The 19652-nt window shown below is 36.7% G+C and overlaps 1 protein-coding gene across 1 annotated transcript in view; it reads right to left on the bottom strand.

The window, feature by feature from the left end:
* The window catches only part of otud7a (OTU deubiquitinase 7A), a 40496-nt gene extending 25043 nt beyond the window's left edge, over nt 1-15453 (bottom strand). Inside the window, exon 1 of the mRNA XM_020704053.2 lies at nt 15322-15453. The gene's annotated coding sequence lies outside the window, so the exon portion shown is untranslated. The remainder of the gene's footprint in view (nt 1-15321) is intronic.
* Nucleotides 15454-19652: the final 4199 nt, after the last annotated feature.

Below are 19652 nucleotides of genomic sequence, written 5' to 3' on the forward strand. Positions count from 1 at the left end.
CAGGACCTGGTGTGATACTTACATACAATAAAGGGTAAAAAAAAGGTGCACGGAACTAAGACAGAAGGTTGTCTTGTTTGCCTTAGCAACATAAAAGTGCACAAAGTGCAAAACAGTGCAAGAAGTTAAAAATAAATACAGTCAAGACGAGACAAAATCAGGACAATTAGCACCAGAAATGTAAGATCCAGTAAATAAGTAAAGTAAAGTAAAGTAAGTATTGTGAAAGAATGTATAAACTTTGCAGCAATTATAGATTGACCTTTGTGTACTACAATGAGTTATACTGCACTATTTAATACTATATGGCACAAAATTCTACAAAGTGCCACTATAAGTATTTTATAATACCCCAGTGTACTGCAATGTTCTACAATGTGCTAAACTGCACTATAAAATTCTTTACTAAACTATTATGTGTTCCTATACTAAATAATATTATCCTGTCACTCACACTAGCATTATTTATTTCAGTAAAAAGTTAACATATGCAATCATACAAAGAAACGTTATCACTTTTGCCAAAACCCTGTATTACTACTACGACTACAATCAACTGTCAAAAGAATACAGCCATAAACACATTTCCAACGTTGTGAGCTGTAACAGACTACAGCTTGTTTTATATTTGGGTCAAAGATGGACAGCTGCCCTTGTTATTTATGATTAGGTGGTCTCAGCCCATTCAGTCTTCAGAGGTGGGAAGTGCCGTTTTGTAGCGGCCGCTGCCTTTTCTTTTACCTAAATGTTTCGGCTATTTTTCAGGCTCTCTGCTCAACGCTGAGGCGCAGATATATTATAAATACAGCAGGGACAAAAGCTCAGCAACACATAGTAAACACTTTACTTCTTATGGTGACCCAAAAGGCCAGTCAGCACTTTTGTAAGTATGAGGCCCAATTTCAGGAAGAAACACTAAATATTACTCTTTGAACTTCAAAGCAGACATCAAAAAGCTAGTAAATGACTACCAATTTCAAATGAGGTATACTTCATATAAATGTTCTTTTGGACAATTAGAATATTATCAATCTGTTAAGCTTTGGAATGCAGAAACTGTGAGTAAAATGAACTATTAGTAATCCATTCTCTTACTTCAAACCTGCGGGGGCATTTTAGAAATCAAAGATGCCGTTAATGATGATTTACTTCACTCCACAAAACAATAAACCTACCTTTGGCAAACAGTTTAGCGGAAGACCCTTTCAGCTGTTTAAATTTTAATACCCATCTACCATGAAAGGATTTAAATACCATCTGGGAACTTGGCAAACATTTTTAAAGAAGCACAAAGGTCCCCACCCACTTCTTCCTATCTTACTCTAAACTGTATAAAGCTGCACCGTATTACAACATCAGTCAATCAGTGGGTTGATTTAGAAGTGTCAAAAGTCAAGTCAAGCACAGTCTCACAAGACAGCAAAACAAAAAAAACATCTTACTGTATGAGAGAACTTATTTGCAGTTGAACAAAGTTCCAGCCAAATGTGCAAACAGGCTGGAGGCCATATTTCCATGATGCGTGTCTTTGGACTTATGTAGCAATTTACAAGTAACAGGATGAGTTAGAGCTGAGATAATTGTCTCCATAGTGAGCAGCAGTGATCGCCCACATGCACGGCTGATACACACTGGGTGGGAGGTGAACATAGTGTGCAAACACTGAGACGTTCAGTCATATCCATCGCCTGCAAAATACCCAAAAAGCAAATGGCATCTGTTCAAGGTCAACTCAAGTTTATAATTCCACCATATAAGTTTATTTGCATCTAATTCATACAAATTTCTATTCAACAACAATCCTAAAACATTTTTCTTTAAAAAAAACAAAAAAAAACATTTTATTTTAATAAATGCCGTCCACACAAAATAGGAATAAATTAATGCATTATAAACAACAAAAAACAATTAATTTCAAATGTGTCTAACAGAAAAAGAAGGAACATAATGTAAATGCAGAAAAATACATGCAAAGTGAAAAAAAATATTCAAGTAAAAATTTTGGAGAGACGTAGAAAGACCACAAAACTGGTCTTTGATGTTCATTTTAGAAGACAGATATGTTATGTTAGGACAACCTGAGAGTCTCCTCCATAACATTTTAGCAACACCATGTCTTTACGTATCATTACTGATTGGCTGACACAGTTGAAGATAAAACAAGACAGCAAAACTAGAAAATGTTGGGCTGGATTTAAAAAGTAAGTTAACTGTTGAATTGATTTTTATTTAACCCTTGTGCTATCTTAGATGACCCCACCCCTGCATTGACGTGTTCTCCCTACCATGACAAAGGTGGATAAAGGTGGAAAGATTTCATGTAATCCATGGACACCAGTGAAGATCATAAATCATTGAAGAAAAAAGGTTCAGAGCACTGTCTAGTGGGTCTAGATGACCCAACTCCCAATGGTAAAGTGCCTAGGATAGCACAAGGGTTACAGTTAACCTTCAGTTAACCGTTTAACATCTTTTAAATTGATTTGATCTCCAGTTAAAAAAAATGCCTCTTATTTTCTAAAAAGTATTCATATTTGAAGTACTATGACCGGAGAAATTTCAGCAGACCATGAAGACTTAAAGAAATAAACCAGCTCACAGTTGAAAGAACATTATTAAGCACAACAAAAACAAGATAAAAACACGTTTTTGAAATAAAAAAGGAGAAATCTGAAAGATCAAATACATTTTTGAAAACCAAAAAAAACAAAATATCCAAAACGGTCTCAGTATTTCACACTAAACAGAAGGCAAGTTGTCTGATGCAATGATAAGGACTATTGTCACATGATGAAGTTGCTGTTAGCAGAACATCTGGTTTTTAAGGTTATGGTTGTTTTATTGTTTTTTATCACGATACATTGTTGGGTTAACGTAGTGGCACAACAGTTTCCATGTGGTTCATTGTGTAGTTTTAAACAATGACTCAGAAATACTGTAAAGGTCATTACATAACTCTTCATGGCGTTAATGACTTCTCTGATCATTTTTATCTTTTTTAACATCTAAAAACGGAAACACTGTGGACAATGTGGTGAAGAATTAATCCAAAATAACATCACTTTTTAGCACGACCAATCCAAGGGTGTATTTGAAATTTGATGTGTTCATTGTTTAAGTACAACACACTGTGTCAGCAGATCCCTTGCAGTGTAAAATCTGAGCGCCTTTTTGTGTATAAAACACTGGCAGTGCAGCAGGACCAGCAAAGGCTGGACATGAGAAGCAGGGCTTGTTGGTTAAACAAACCAAATGACTTAAATCTCAAAGCGTCTGATCCCAGCTCTGCTGGGCTGAATATTTTAGATTCTTTAGGGTGAGCAGAGAGTCAAATCTTCTGTTCTGGCACAGTCAAATGGCTTCGCCGGGCCAACTGTGGCTCCATCACAGAGTACAAGGCAAGCGGCTAGAAAGAACGGCCCAGCAGCAATCAGCAGAAACGGCTGTGTTCCCTTTTAGATAAACAACCAATAATCTCCCATGCCCCCGTGCATGAGTGCATGAAATTGTGCAAGAACGAAACGATGCAGATGCATTCACGTCTGTGTTTACACTACGTCTTTGGCCTCAAAGCTAACAGAGCAACTGCTTCCGCAATACACTACCAATACACAAAAAGGCTGATTTAAAAGCGGTATTCAATCCCTCTGCAGTGTTTACACACATGCCTGAAAAATGTCAATCCACGCTCTCAGTCATAATAAAAAAAGAAAGCTAATTTAAAAAAAATTGCCAAAAGTCTTTTTTCCACAATAGCACCCTGACATTTTAATATGAGACAAGACAGAAACACTAAAACCTGACGACAGATGAAGAGCCACGCTGCCACACGACATTTACACATTCATTCAATTATCAGAGACAGAAACTAGACAAATACAGCCATGGAAATATTGGGCTCGGGATAATTGAGTTTGAGGAAAAAATGAGCACACTTCCAGGAAACCACATCATTTCCATCTTGCATCAATATTTAATAATCAATGCAATATATTAGCACGCTATGAAACACATCCTGCTTTACCAGCATGGAAAATTCATGTTATTAGATGGGGTGGTGGTGGTGGTATTTTTTAACAACCAAGCAGCCAAGTACTTCCACAAGTTCAAAGCCTTTAGTTGAGACGACCAGGTTCAACCAATGCCGGTGCAGAGCTCTTCATTTGGTCTTCAGTCATGTTAGAATACTGGAAGTGGTTTCATATGCATGAGCACTTAGTAAACAGAAGGCTTTCTTGTGTGCATGTATGTGAAACTAAAAACAATACATAGTCTTTTATAGTCCTTAACTCTATTGTTTTGACTATCGTAACTCACATGTAATTCCAGCAGCTTCAGTGTTGCATTTACTAACGTAAAGTGTTGCATATCACGCTGATAGGAAAAGCTGCTTTTTACCGCGTTGGAATCCTCTGATTCACGTTGATTGCGTAAACGGTGAAGAGTTACGGTAAGTCAAAGAGCATGTGTTAGAGAGGGTCAAAACTGATGTGATGTGAAAACAGTAGCTGTAATAGTACATTTTATTTCATTTAGTGGTTTTAATTTAGGTTTCAGCTTTGTTGTTGAAATTCTTTTAAAAAAGTTTAAATTCCTCTGCACTGATATACAGCACTTTTCACAAATTCAAAATCCTTTGGTATTATGTTCATTTTGTAGAGGGTGAAAGAGTTACAGTACTGGTAGTTCAAAGAGCATGTGCTATTTCCAGCACCAGTGTTAAAGGCTTCAAAAGAACATCTAGGTTTTTTCCCCTCCAGACACTGCAGGTTAAAAAGTAATGCTTTTATTCTTTAAAGCCAGGGAAACATGTATGGATTTGTCATCAATTTATAACAAAATTGAAGATTCAATAAACAAAATATAGACCCTTGGAGCAAAACAGTTTTTTGTGGGGTTATTTTATATGACATCCTCTACACGGCCGGTAAGATCTAGAGCCTACCGGGACTCAGAGAAGCATAAACAATAAGTTTTTCTTGCAGCAACTAGCAAATAAATAAAACAAATCAACATCATTTTGCTCTTCAGATTTAAAACCTGTGCATCCAAATAAAGATTTTGTGCCTAAGGGATATCAAACGCTGCAAAATCATAAAGTCTTAGAGTGTCAGTTTGCTCTATTGTCTCACCACAATGGCCAATGCAACTTCCTGGACTGCTTTAACTTCAAGAGAGCAGTGCGACAATGCAACTGTCACTGAGAGGAAACTCTGAGAAAAATCTTTATAGGAAGATGCTAAAGTCAGAAAGGACTGACCTTTTAAATTCAACGCCCTAGCAATGTTAGAGGTTTCAACGACTATTTCATTGAAATATGTCAAATGATCTGAACCTCTTTTTGTTCATAACTCTTAAGTAGCTTCATCACTCAGTTAAAAGATCATTTAGTAGTTGTTTTTTTTCTATTTTTTTTTTACTCACACCATCTTATTGACAGAGTGTCAAACGTGGAATGGAACCAGGTTAAAAGCAGATAGATGAGTTCCACAGCTGTAAGATGGTTAAGTATATTGAAGTGATGTGTTCAAACTTGAGCCCCACATTTTCCGACCACAACGACACAATCGAGCTCAGCTAAAGCAGATGATCATCTGATTAATGAAAGCTAGCCTGAAGGGGTCTTTCGATGCACTGACAAGTGGAAAACAAGACTTCTCGCTCTTGTTCGCTGAATGACTTTAGCAAGGCCACATGACATCTTGGAAACAGCTACTAAAATCCAGCTGCTATATTCTAATACACTTGGTGATGGGAGGGGGGGGGGACTTTTGCACTGACTACACTGATTTTTTTGCTTAGAGAGTTCAAAATATTGCTGGTTCATGAGCTCCTATCATCTGCAAATATGCTTCTTGATTAATAGAATAACTGTCACCAACACAACTATGATAATACTGCAGATTTTGTTTCAGTACATTAACATCTGTTTGTATTCTGAGATCTATCTTTACCAACTAGAATCTTCAAATCATTTGACAAATACATGAAGTACTGGGAAATCTCATGAACCTTATTTACTACAATGAAATTAAAAACTACTTTTCCGACAAACAAGTCAAGAATATGTCTTGCATTATTAAATAATGCTTAGAGAATTTAAAAATAAGTTTTGTAGGTTCTTTTATACTAAATAAGTCCAATTTTTTCATTGTCACACATAAAAAAACCAAAAAAAAATATTTAAACTTTGTTTAGCCTGTTTTTTTAATTAAAAACAATGTGTAGACGTGGTGGTTTGTACTGTTCACTAATGGAAATGAGGTCCTTTATTTTGGTTTTGAGACCAACAAACTTCAAGTTCTGGTGATTTAACTAAGTTTTCTTTCTGGAAGCCAAAAGCCCATTTGGAGTTTAAAATGTTTGTACAAAATAATGTAAATAAATTTGAATCTCGTACTAAGTCACATCTTTATTACTGTTAATTATAAAAGGTTACTATTTATTTTTCATTTAGTTGCTGCACAGTATGTATACGTATGTCTTCCAGCTTCCTCCAACAGTCCAAAACCATGCCTGATACGTCAATTGGTGATTGTAAAACCATACCTTTAAGTTTAAGTGTGGTTGGTTGTTTCTGTGTGGCCCTGCAATGGACTGGCAGACTGGTCAGGGTGAACCCCACCTTTGCCCAACAGCAGCTGGGTAGACTCCCATAAGAAAGACTAATTAGGTTTAGAAAATGGATGGATATTAATTTTTGTGCTTACAGTTTGTCTATATTCTCTCCATGCATTAGTCTACTGTACTTCAGCTGTTCTTAGTAAAAGCCTCTCCTTACAGAAGTGGGCTCTACAGAATGTAAACTAGATTATAAAGACCTCTTTCTTTATATTCATTGCTAATTCATGTTTCAAGTAGTCTTGTACTGCATTAGAAAATATGTCTCTAATTATAATATTTAAAGAAGTTAAAAGATTGAATAGTCTGTCACATGGTTTTATTTCTGTAAAACTTTAGTAAAATACTTTATATAAGATGTATTATCTGCCCTGTATGAGGTAAGACATTGTATATATGTGAAAGTACAAATAATTTCTCTGAACTATGTTAGGGGACCATGCTTATAGCATTGTTAGTGCTTTAAATTCAGCAAGACATGTCGAAACAAAGTTAAAAATACCCTTTTAGGCAGAGCTTACGAAATATTCCACATCTCTGAAAAAAGAAGAGAACACAGGAAACAGAGGGATATGCAGGTTAAAACCAACATTCACTGCTTGACAGCATTTTCAGGGACTAGAGTTCATCTTGATCTGTTTTATGTTTAGATGTAATGATCCTACAATGGAAAAAAAAAAAAGATTTACCATGCAGCTCACTGCCAAATGAATAAGCTGCTGCCACTGACTGAGTGGGAGGACAGGAAGCAGTTTGTAATCAAAGAGAAAGAAGGCTTTTTGCTTTAGCAGTTTTTCCAAACAGACTGACGCCATAATTCCTATAAAATACATAATCTGGTAAATTGAAGGGAGAAAATTATTAGTAAGTTTCTATGCTCTCACAGAGTGTGGGCACAGGGCTGTGTGGAGAAAAACCAACAAACTAAAGCAGTAACTCTTTTAGGGTTTTTGAACAAGAACCCATTTTGATGTGAACTTTATATCAAACTGAATTCCAACTGACTGATTTCAAAATAAAACTGTACCAGGTCACACTGCAAAACTGAGGGAAACCGTATAACCTGTCAGCGTGTTTGTGGTCCCATTTATTTGCTAAAATCTCTGCTTTGGCAGACTAAAAAAGTCATAAAGTGTCTAGGTTTCACTCCAGCTACACACAACAAACGTTTCTATGAATCTTTCACATTCCCTTCTGCCACTGTGGCACAGAAACCAGTGAAATGTGCCGTTTTTGATTGTAGTTTCCACTGATACAAGTTTTCGTTGACTGTCGGGGTTGGCAGTTTAATTTCGAGATGAAATTAGGATTTTAATCTGTGAACTGATCCAGTTCTAACTCTTATCACGCCTGCCATTTAAAACCAGAATTGTATGTAGCTCAACATGTGTCTTTCTGAAGGAAAAGTTTAACGGCTGCCTTTTGCACAATAATAATGAACGAGACATTTGTGCTGCCTTACAAGAAAAGATTATAATTGTCTTGTGTTACAAATTAAAATATTAAATTTGATTTTGATTTGATTAAAATACATCTAAAGATCTCAATACTCTTAACTGATTAAAAAAATAACATTTAATAGCAGCTTTCAATTTTCTAATTAGTCATTTGTATGAATGCTAAAAGCAGTAACACAGGCAATGTTTTAACTGCAAAGTGGTCAGTCTGCCAAAAGTAACAACGGTTAGTTATCAGAGATGTGTGGAGGAAATTTGTTTACTAGTATGGGCAAGGTGGATAAAAGAACTAGCTTAGGTTAGCCGTTCCTTATCTAATCTTAATCAATCAAAATGCATTCTTATTCCTAGTCTTTTGGCCGTTCTCTTTAGGGGTCGCCACAGTGAATATTCTGCCTCCGTCCAGGTTCATACTAAATTTATTCTCCCCCAACCACCCTAATGTCCTTCACTGCATCCATGAACCTCCTCGGTCGACCTCCTTCCTGATAGCTCTAACACCAGCATCCTTTTGGCAACATAATCATTGTATCTCCTCTGAATGTATCCAAACTATCGCATTCTAACTTCCCAGTATTCTTCTCCAAAACATTTAATATGAACTGTTCTCTGATTCAATTCAATGTTATTTGTTTAGGCCAAATTCCCAACAACAGTCGTCTCGATGGGCTTCGTATCGGTAATTGAAAAAGTAAAACATAAAATCAAAAGGATCATGAATACATAGAATTCAATAGGAAAATACTAAATAGAACTAACAAATTGACTAAACTAAACTGGCATCCCTGCCCTTAGACCCTCCTTCGCGGTAAGGAAAAAATCCTTAAAAAAACGGATTCCGGAAAAAACGAAGAAACCTCAGGTGCCCACATGAAGGAGGGATCCTCCCCCAGGACGGACAGGTGATTACCAGAACTCATAGAGAAGAATTAATTTATCTAACACTAAAACTACATATTTAAAGTCCAGCAGACGAGCTTCATCCAGATGTTTGCATTCCTAAACCTACCCATCCTGCAGCTGGTCTTCAAGATGTTCCTAGATGTTCCTCCACCTGCTCCCTGTTCTCGCTACAGATCACAATATCATCTGCAAACATCATGATCCACAGAGATTCCTGTCTCACCGTGTCTGTCAGTCTGGCCATCACCACTGCAAACAAGAAGGAGCAGAAAGCTAATCCTTGGCAATCCTATCTTGACCTTGATTTCTTCTGTGATACTTACAGCAAAATTCACCACTATCTTCCAGCTCGCATGCATGTCCTGCACAACTCCAATGAATTTCTCTGACACTACAGACTTCCTCATACAAACCACAGCTCTCCTCTCTCTGTCCTTTCATAAACTTTATTTACAAAGTCACAATGCAGCTGTTTTTGACTTTCTCTGTACTTTTCCACTAGTATCCTCAAAGCAAAGAGCTACCATGGTACCCTTCCTTGGCATGAAACCAAGCATGTGCTAATTTCTTACCTCAGCCAAACTTTCACTACTCTTTTCCATAACTTCATTTTGTGACAGGTTTTTCCTCTGTAATTTCCACAATGCTGCATATCTCTCTCGTTCTAAAAATGAGGATCAAAAAATTCTTCAAAAAACTATACCGCCGCCCCTCCTCAATACTTCCATACCTCTGCATGAATATTGTCAGGACCAAATGCCATTCTACTCTTCATCACCTTCAATGTCATCCTCGCTTCATTCTTACTGATCTTTGCTACTTCCTGCTTGGCAACAGCCCCTTCTCTGTGCACTCCACCATTTTCTTCATCCATCAGCTCTTCAAAATCCTCCCTCCATCTTTCCACCACACTTGTGGAACATGTCAACACATTTCCATCCCAGTTCTTACTCCTCCTAACCTGCTGCACATCCTCCCATCTCTGTTTTTCTACCTTTGCTAACCTGTACAGATCCTGATCCCCTTCCTTTGTGTCCAACCCGTCGTACAAGTCCTCATATGTCCTTCTGTCTTTTTTACCTTCACCTTCTCCTTAGCTGCATCTCCATGTATTCTGTCTGCTGTCATCTGTCTTCTCAGTGTCCAACTTTTTCTTAGCTGACCTTTTCCTCTTAATAAACGCCTGAATTTGTTCAGTCCACCACCATCTGTCTGTCTGGATTCCCGTCCTAAACAGTTGTTTGAGACGATTTAGATACACCCCTATTTGTTATTCAAAACCAATAAAGAAAATCAAATACTAAATGATCCTTGAAATCTAGCAGTTGTTGAATTCTTAGTTTAAGAAGTAGGGTTAAGGCATTTCAAGAAGGAGGATGAGTCATGACTGTCTTGATCTAAACAGGCTTGAAATGACAAAGAAGCATTTGCTGCCTTGTATTAGAAACATGAAAACCTGAAAGTGGACCAATTTAGGTCTCTTCTTCATCATCAAGCAGGAAAGAACGCAACGAGGACAGAGGAAATGTTAAAAATATCTGCACTAACGTTTGCTCTGCAGTGTACCACCAATGGAGTTCATGGAAGAGATAGTAGAAGCAGTGGCTTATCAGAATCAGAATTACTTTATTGATCCCACACGTGGGAAATTTGTGAAATAAGAAAATGGAGAAAAAAAAGATAATTCGTCAATTTATTTTCAATATTAAAAATAGACTAAAATAAATATTTGGAAAACAAAGAACCATTGACAATCCCTGCCCTTTTTCATCTCAGGACTGTATTTTTCTGCTAACATATATTTTAATGGAAGTAAAGTTGAGATAAGAAAGACCAAATGCAGACCTGCAGAATTGTCTGCAAAAGCAGGGCAGTTTTCTCATGAAACGGAAGTCTGACCTATTTTTCCTGAAAGAATGAAAATGAACAATTTTGTGGGCCTGCATGAATCTAAATTGCATCTCCAAGGGTACCTGAAGCAACAGCGTCCCGTTTGATTTTAAACTGCTCCCTTGCTGATTCCAGACAGGATGGGGGTGGGGGGTAGGGGGTGGCTGAGCCCTCCAGGGCCTTGTGAGGGGACTCTTACAACGGCAGGCATCTCCACAGGCCACTCTCTGCTCCCAGCCTCCACACCGACAGAGGCAACACGAGTTCACACATTTATCCAACATGGCCTTTAAACACATCCTCTGCTTACTGCACTCACATCTGAATAGGAATATTCCTGTTTAGAATTAAGCCCTGAAAACCAATTTTGGTGTTATAAACTGATGAAAATCTCCATAAATTGTCAACAAAGATTGTTCAACTATAATCAAAATGTTACATCAAGCAAATGATTATAGGTCAGTAATATTTTTGCATCACAAGAACATTTTGGTTTTTCTGTCTCATAAAGGAAAAAGACTAAACTGTCTAGGCTTTGGTTACATGTTCAAGTTTATAACAAAGAAGCTAATAAAACATCAGCAATTTGCTAAAAGAATACAATGCTTTTAATCCTTTAAAAATGAAGATGCTCTTTAACACACGCTTAACATCCCGTGACTCTTTGACCGTTTACACGATGAACGTAAATCAGCTGATTCTGATAAGAAGAAACATGCCTTTTCATATTGGCTTTGCACAGATATGCAACACATTACTAACTTAAAGTGTTGCATAACAGCCACTTTTTAATCAATTGATGTTGAGCGCGTAAACACTTTACTGCATTAAAGTGTTGCATATCAGGCCAAAGCTGCTTTTTCCACTTCAGAATCCTCTAGAATTATGCTAATTGTGTAAACGCTTAAAGTTATGGTAGTCAAAAGAATGTAAACAATGGAGCTAAAGCCCTGGGGGTATTCCAAAAAGCATGTTTAAACTACCCTGGCTTTAACCCTGAACTCTGGCTGAAATCCGCCTGAACTTGCTCACTCTGGGTATGTTGGTTCCAAAAGACTGGATATGAGTTAGCGTAATTACGCTTGACTTGATAATCCTGGGTTAATGAGCGTGCACAGCAAGTACATAAAGACATTCTCAATGGATCGCCGATTTCCAGAGTCACCATGGAAACGCGTGGAGAAAAAAAGAGAGCCCTATCATACAGTGAAACGGAGTCTGAGATTTTGATGGCGGCGTATGAAGATTACACGTCCATCAAAAAAGTAATACGGCTGCAGCATCAGCAAAAAAAAAAAAGAGTTTCTGCTTTGAGAAAAAGAACGGACAAAGTAAACACAGGAGTTTCTATCTCATTTCTATTTTCATTTTGACTCATATATATAAATATATATATACATATACTTAAATTAATTACTTCAATTGGTAACAAGTAATTGTGTTAAATTTTTTAACATAATTTCTTACATCTATCCAACTCAATATTTTTTACAACTCAAATTTACATATTTATCTTACTAAATGTCATATTACTCCAATTCAATTAAATGTTTTTCCATCTTAATTAATTGTACTTCTTAAACTCTCATATGTCTAAGTTTGAGCCTGCAGATATTCTCATTTTCATAACAATAAAATAGAAGAAACAATATGGATTTGCAACTTGAAACATAATGTCATTTACCATTTCTCTGACTTTAACATTACACCAAGTAACAGTAGGAGTTGCTAAATATCCTCATCATCCTCTTCCTCCCTCTCACTCATGATGCATAAAGAATTAAACATAACAGGACAAATAGGTCATTCACAGTAAAACAGCACACTTGGTCAAAAGCCCACACTTAAACCCAAATCCCTTCAGACAAGCAAAGGAAATGGTATCCCACAATTCCTTGTGGTGCTGATCTAACAGCAGCACCAAAGTTACACCTACTTAATTGAATTAATTTAAATGAAAGTAAAATAAATGTCTGATAACTATGTGTTATTTTTAAGCTCACTTAACTAAAACAAAGCATATATCTTAACTGAAGCAAATAATTAAGTTAGATCAATGTAAAAAAGTTTATCTTTCCAACATCCATATGTGGTCTTATCACCCTCTCATGGTGGAAAAAGTATTATCTGAGCTTCTTCATCCACTAAATCATCTTCAAATGGACACATCATGCTGCTTCACCTCTCTGAAAACAAACTAACCTTCAACTAAACCTGCTCAGGACCAGGTTATGTTCAGAGCATGAGTTGCTATGGCAACTTGACATACCCTGAAACATACCTCCATTTTTGGAACCGAAAGCTGAGGTTATCCGCTTCCTTAGCCTCAAACGTACCGTGGTAACTAGCATAACCTGCTTTTTGGAATACCCCCCTGGTGTTAATGGGGTAAAGAAATAAAAATGTGTTAGCTATGCTGGAATGCTGCTTTCATAGCCTTCAGATTTCATATTGGTACGATATCTAAATAATATTTACATTTGTCATCCAGCATATGAGTTTTGCCAAACCAAAGGAAGTTTTATTGTCATAACATTGTGATAACAGTGATTTTATGGCAGCTAATAATAGGCTATCATAGAAAGACACCAAACAGTAGTGAACAATGTTTGCTCTGACAACAAATTCATATTTCTTATCCAACAGGTATTATGTTCAGTCCTCTGCACCAGTCATAATCATTTACTTGATTTTCTAAAAAAATGTCATAAATATGATTTTAATACAATATTTAACTATTATACCATATGAATATGTAAAACAGTTTTTTGTATTATTATTTTGGTTTATTTAAATATTTCCTCACTCTAAAACAAAATGAATAACAATGCCTTTGCTTGTCTATTTTTTGAAAAACAGGTTTTTAAATACATATTTTGTATTGAATGTGCGTCTATAACATGCAGAGATTACAGATGAATGCATATAAGCAAATGACAGTTTGGTAAACAGGAGATGAAAGGCTTGGTTATATCCTGTGCCCTTCATTCAATCAAAGCACAGTGAGTTTGGGCAGGTGATTCCTGACTCCCCCTGTCTCTGCTGTTTTGGTGTTTGAGAGCAGCCCCTTTGTTTGCTGGGATGGCCTCCAGATGACCTCCCTCCGCCAGCAGACAGAACACTTGACATCGCCTTCCCACCTGTAGAGACGTCTGAAGAACCGAGCCCACTTCAAAGCCGTGCAGTGATTGGGCCATGATTACCCAGGGGACACTTGACCTTATTTCATCTCCTCAAAGGACTAAACTTTAGGGTAATCAGGTAAAAGAGATTAAGACCCCCTTGCATGTGTTTTTTCAAGGTTTTAATTTGATGAATTTACTTATTACCACCTTGCCTAAAGAATGAAATAAGATCTTGACACATTCAGTGCTTCTAAAATGATCCCTCATGGGACTCATCTTTTTTTTCAGGGTAGAGATAATTGGCACAGATGTTTGCAAAAGCCTGTCATTCTGCATCAATCAGGGAGCGGTTTTGATATATCAGGGCTGCCTCAGAGACATGAAAGTCAAGCCTGGTTCAGCAACAGTCCTCTCTACTTTGCTTTCTGTTGCTAAATGCCAGTGACAGGCGCAGAAGTCACTGTGGGGAGTGATTGGGTGCCAGGCGCCCTCCGCTGCACTGAAGACCTCTGGAGGACTGGCATGGCCTGGCTTGGCCTGGCAGCCACAGGTTTTACTTCTAAAGCTTTACCCCAACCGTCCGTGCTATGCCAGACACACCAGCTGTTGGCTGCCTGTTTCAAAGACCTGACTGAGGCGTTTGGACACGATTTGCTGGAAAACAAACAGCAAATAGTGCCATAATGTAAAAAAAATATGTATGCAAACAAACGGCAAATAGTGCCATAATGTAAAAAAAATATGTATGCAAACAAACGGCAAATAGTGCCATAATGTAAAACAAATATGTATGTATGCATGTATGTATGTGATTGGAAGATAGGATGTCATCTCCATTCACACAAAGAGAAAGCTAGCCTACATGAAATGCTAACATTATAATAATACATTTTTTTACAAAAATTTACACTTTGTACCTCATAACCTTTATTTGAACATAACCTAAATCTTCTTATATATCTTCAATAGAGTGTTTATTACAATGCTAATGAATGGTGCTACACCACAAAGGTCTGTGTGACTAAGCATCCCATCATGTTTACATCATTTTCCTAACGTCTCGTGCCTGCCCGTCGATGAGGTTTCGGGCCTCACTTCTTTCAGCCTTCGATCTAAATGAAAGGTAATCGCGCGGACGCTGAAGTTCATCGCATCGAGGCACGTGCTACTTGCACACGGGCAGGTGCACCTGTCTGCAGTGGCAGCCTTTTTTTTCACTGTCAAACGAGCTACGAAATGCTGCTTCAAGCAGTATGTGAATTTTGAATTTAAAAAGGTGAAACAATACCTAAAATTAAAAAAAGGCCGTCGGCTTCAGCTCTTACCGTTGTGTTTTCAGTCATTGCTCCCCATCATTACTTTCTCCTCCTCAACCTCTGACGAACCGTTTATTCCTATCAGGATGTCTCCCTCCCTCCCTCTCGCTCATCCTCATGTCATGTTTCTCTGCTGCAGCAGAACGAAGCCACGCCTCCTCCCCCAGCGCCTTCGCGTCAGGCAGTGACGACACCTTCGCACGCGCTCAACTACCCGTCAATTGCCGTAAACCGCCGCTAGAGGCTGCTGTGGTGAAACAAACTGAGCAAGATTTGCATCAATCTAAAGAAATCCTTGAAGCTTCAGATTCATACAACAATAAAGTTTAAAATGAGTGGTAGTTGAAAATACTAATAAATGTCTAAATTAAGGTTTTTACTGACTGCCAATAACTTTAAAATGATCAACATTCAATTATGTGTTTGCTAAATGTAATCACCCTTTACTTATCTGATACCATGATCACCTCTTAGTTAAGCTAAAAAAATAGTGAAATGAGCTTGGACACTGTAAAACGAAAATGGCATCCACACTTAAGTCCAATCCTATCAGTCTATATGCTTAGACGAATCATTCGCAATGTTTATTTCTTCTACTCTTATATTTAAAAAAAAAGATCAAAACATTTAGATGAACTTATCTTAACATGAAGTTTTTAAAAGTTACTTTATTATCTATTTTTTATATATAAGTTGAAGTTCTCCTGCCCCCATGTGTTGCACAGGTAACCGCTGAGAGCATGTCTTTGTGTAACTAATCATACACCAGTAAGAATCTGACCTTATCCAAGACCAAAGAATTGTCATGTTATGTCAGGAACAAGATTGTTGTCCTATAAGGCAGAAATGGGTTCGCAGACCACTGCTACCATGAGAGAAATTAAAATGTTGATGTAATTAGCTCCAAATAAATGAGAAACAAATAAACACCTCTAAACACGTGATTTTCAGATCCACTCATACAGTTTCAATGACAATAAGAGTTTTGAGGTAGTTCAGAACTGCAATAGAGGATCTAGCCAATGATAATGAAGTAGCTGGGGCCAAAGTGACCAAGAAAATTGCTAGAAACCTCTGAAATCCTGCAGCAGTTGCATGGTTCTTGTGTATAGGCCTGTTTGAAGTTCCCCAGAGAACATCTGAATGGTTCAGAGGATAACTAGGTTAAAGTGGTGTCTTATCCCAGAATGGCAATGAACCAAAACACACATCCAAGGCAACAAAGGAGTGTTTCAAGAAGAAGGAGGTCGTGGAGTGCCTCCACCAGTCTCTGAAACGTCATCTCACTGGGAAAAAAAACTACAACACAACCAAAAACCCTAAAGACATAAAGAGCATTTGCAAACAGGAGTTGGGACCAAATTACTTCCAGAGATGTGAAAAAACCCTAACCCAGATTCCATTTTAGAATTTAAAGTCTACATGGAAGCAGCCTACCAAACAAATCTGAACCTAGCTGAAAACACTTTTTTTAACCTTAAATAAAGGAAAGAGTAGCTGTTTATTTCTCAAACAGTCATGCTAAAAGACACATCTTGTAATTATGGAAATGATGCTGATATGTTAAGGCTCTAACTATTGTAAAAAAAAAAGAGACAGCTGAAACAACCAAATTTAGGCTAAGATCTAGAGCTGCACAATATAAAGAAAACTCATGATTTGTGATGTTAGTGATCAATATTGCAATGAAGATATAACTTGTTAAACATGAACAAATAGCAAAAACACCTAAAACATAATTTCCATTTCACTGCAACAGTTTAATTTAAGTAAGATACCTTAAATTATACTCCAAATAACCCTCATTTACATAGGAGGCAGGCATCTAACACAAAAGGGGTCCATCCGATTGGTCAAAATCATTAATGGATTTATTTGATTCGTTAAATACTTCAAGCTGCCATAAGATTGTTTTAGCACATTTAAGGTAACCATCTATCATAATTTTTGCCGTCTTTTGCAATATTCGTATTGCAAAGCTTGATATTACGATAATGATGAATTTGCTATTTATTGTGCAGGCCCATTAAGAACTGGTATACACTTGTACAGTCGTATGCTTGTATAGCATTTGTATAGCCCAACTGCCTAATGCATAACTAAAAAAAATGATAGCGACATCCTTCAACCTTTCAGGAAAACGTGGTTGAAAAACTATCTTTAGTGCTTGTGATCAAAAATCAATATTTAATAAAAATCAGATTGAAAATAGTATATTCTATGACTATGATCATAGCAAGAGTAAGATGATTTTTGCATGCAAAGCAAAAGAACAAAAAAAAAATCAGAGTGGAACATAATAGCTATGTAGAACACCAGTTGTCAAGTTAACTGAAAAAAAAAACACCCTGAAATATGCTGGCTGCCATAGAGATTGCACTCTGGAGCGATAGAGGTAAGTTATCTAATATAGTGTCTCTAAATTTACCCCTTTCCAAAGTGATACAAAAGGCAAATTTACTGATGTATCTCCCATCCTTAGTTCAGTAATGCCATGAGCCAAAGAATGAGGTCATCAAACTACCAGAATACACTAAATGGCGGCGGTATTCCATTCACAAATGTTTTCTTCCTTGATGTCATTTTAGAAGATTAAAATGCTTATTGAGCTCAGATAGGGAGCATTGCACATCCCTTCACTCTACAGAGTCCACAGACCTTGAACTCTAAGACATTTTTAGAATCTGCTAGAAAAATAGAAGGTGGTCAAATTAGAGCAAGTTATGACAGAAAGCTGTGACGTAGTAAGAGCTCGATTGAAAAAAATGCCACACCAAATGTTCTACAAAAACAAAACAATCCAATTCAATATAGTGGTGTGACATGTACTTTTTAAAGTGTTGTGTGTGAGACAACTGGTTATGAATAGAAAGAGGATTTTAAACAACATTAGTGTCCTGCAGCTTGAAAGCTTTAGTTTTATTCACCTGTCACTTTAAAAAAAATTCTTTGTTCCCCTTTTGTTTTCCCCCAGTCCCATCTGCACCCTTTTAGTTTTGCAACAGTTTTCTCTGGCTTTTTTCTCATTCATATTTAAAATTGAACCAAAAAGAGAAACTCACTAAGAAATGGAAACAAAAAATTGAAAATTTAATTTATAAAGTTTACAACCCTAACCTTCTTTTAATATACTGGCATATTGCCCAAAACTCTGCTTCTCTATATAAGGATATTTAGAAGCACCTACACAATATTTCTTCAAAAAAGTTGTTTATTACTATTATTATTATTTTCAATATCATTATTAAACTTAATTTGATGTGGCACATTTAAATTCTTTTGTTGAAAATTTTACAATGGTTGATTAATGACCTTTTGGTTGCATTAAAGGCTTCCATGGCAGTATGTTGACTCATTTTAGAAAGTAAAGAAACTGCATGTTTGTTATGCTTGCATGCACTGTCTGCAGATGAAAGGCACAGGTCGACAGGCTTTCACTGCAGTCTCTGTATTGAAAAACTCAGTCATGCGCACTTTTGACTGGGGGATTAAGTTTCTAGAAATTAGATAGAGTTAATACCAGAGCTATGTGAGATTATTTGGTGCTGGTTTCCTCTCAACCCCCAGATTTATCCTGCAGAAACAACATCTGTGTGCCAGAGCCAACGTCTGCCCAACAGCCTTGAAGTCAATACGAAGAAGTGTGAAAAATTTGCTGTTTTTTAACTGACAACTCATACAAAAGGTGTTCACAGTTTTTTTTTTTTCTTTACGCCTAAAAAAACCTTTACAAAGAAACAAACAAAAAATGCTGGCCCCAAAAACTTGATTTAGTCTTAGATTCCGGGAAAACATTTATTTCAATTGAACATCATAAAAAAGATAACAAAATCTCCAAAAAGAAAATGTCCTCTAAATAATAAAGAAAATAATAATAGGTTAAATACAATAGCACACAGTTAACTATATTAGTTCTCAGTCCTTCTCCTTAAGTAATTATGAATGACAAAGCATCTTATTTTTCAACAAGAATATATATATTAAAATATATATATCAATCTATACAATTGTTATAAACAAAACACAGAAAAATATGAACATGTATACAAAAAAACACACACCATTCCCACACATCTATGCATACACAGTTTCATACATTTCAGCTTTACTTAAATGCATTTTTATGCCAACCATCCACTTAAATTAAATAAATGTATTGATTCGTACCTAAATGGACTTTTCGTTGACACTGAACCATCCTAACTGATTATTTCATACTTTAGCTGAGAGATAGCAGACCTTAATTTCTCTTGTTCTTAAACATGGTATTACTTGTTGTGCTGCCAAGGATAGACATGCAAGGACTTCATGTTTCTGCTGTGATGGCAAATTCAAGGTTA

Source organism: Oryzias latipes, chromosome 6 (genome assembly GCF_002234675.1).
Source record: "Oryzias latipes chromosome 6, ASM223467v1".
Lineage (NCBI taxonomy): Eukaryota > Metazoa > Chordata > Actinopteri > Beloniformes > Adrianichthyidae > Oryzias > Oryzias latipes.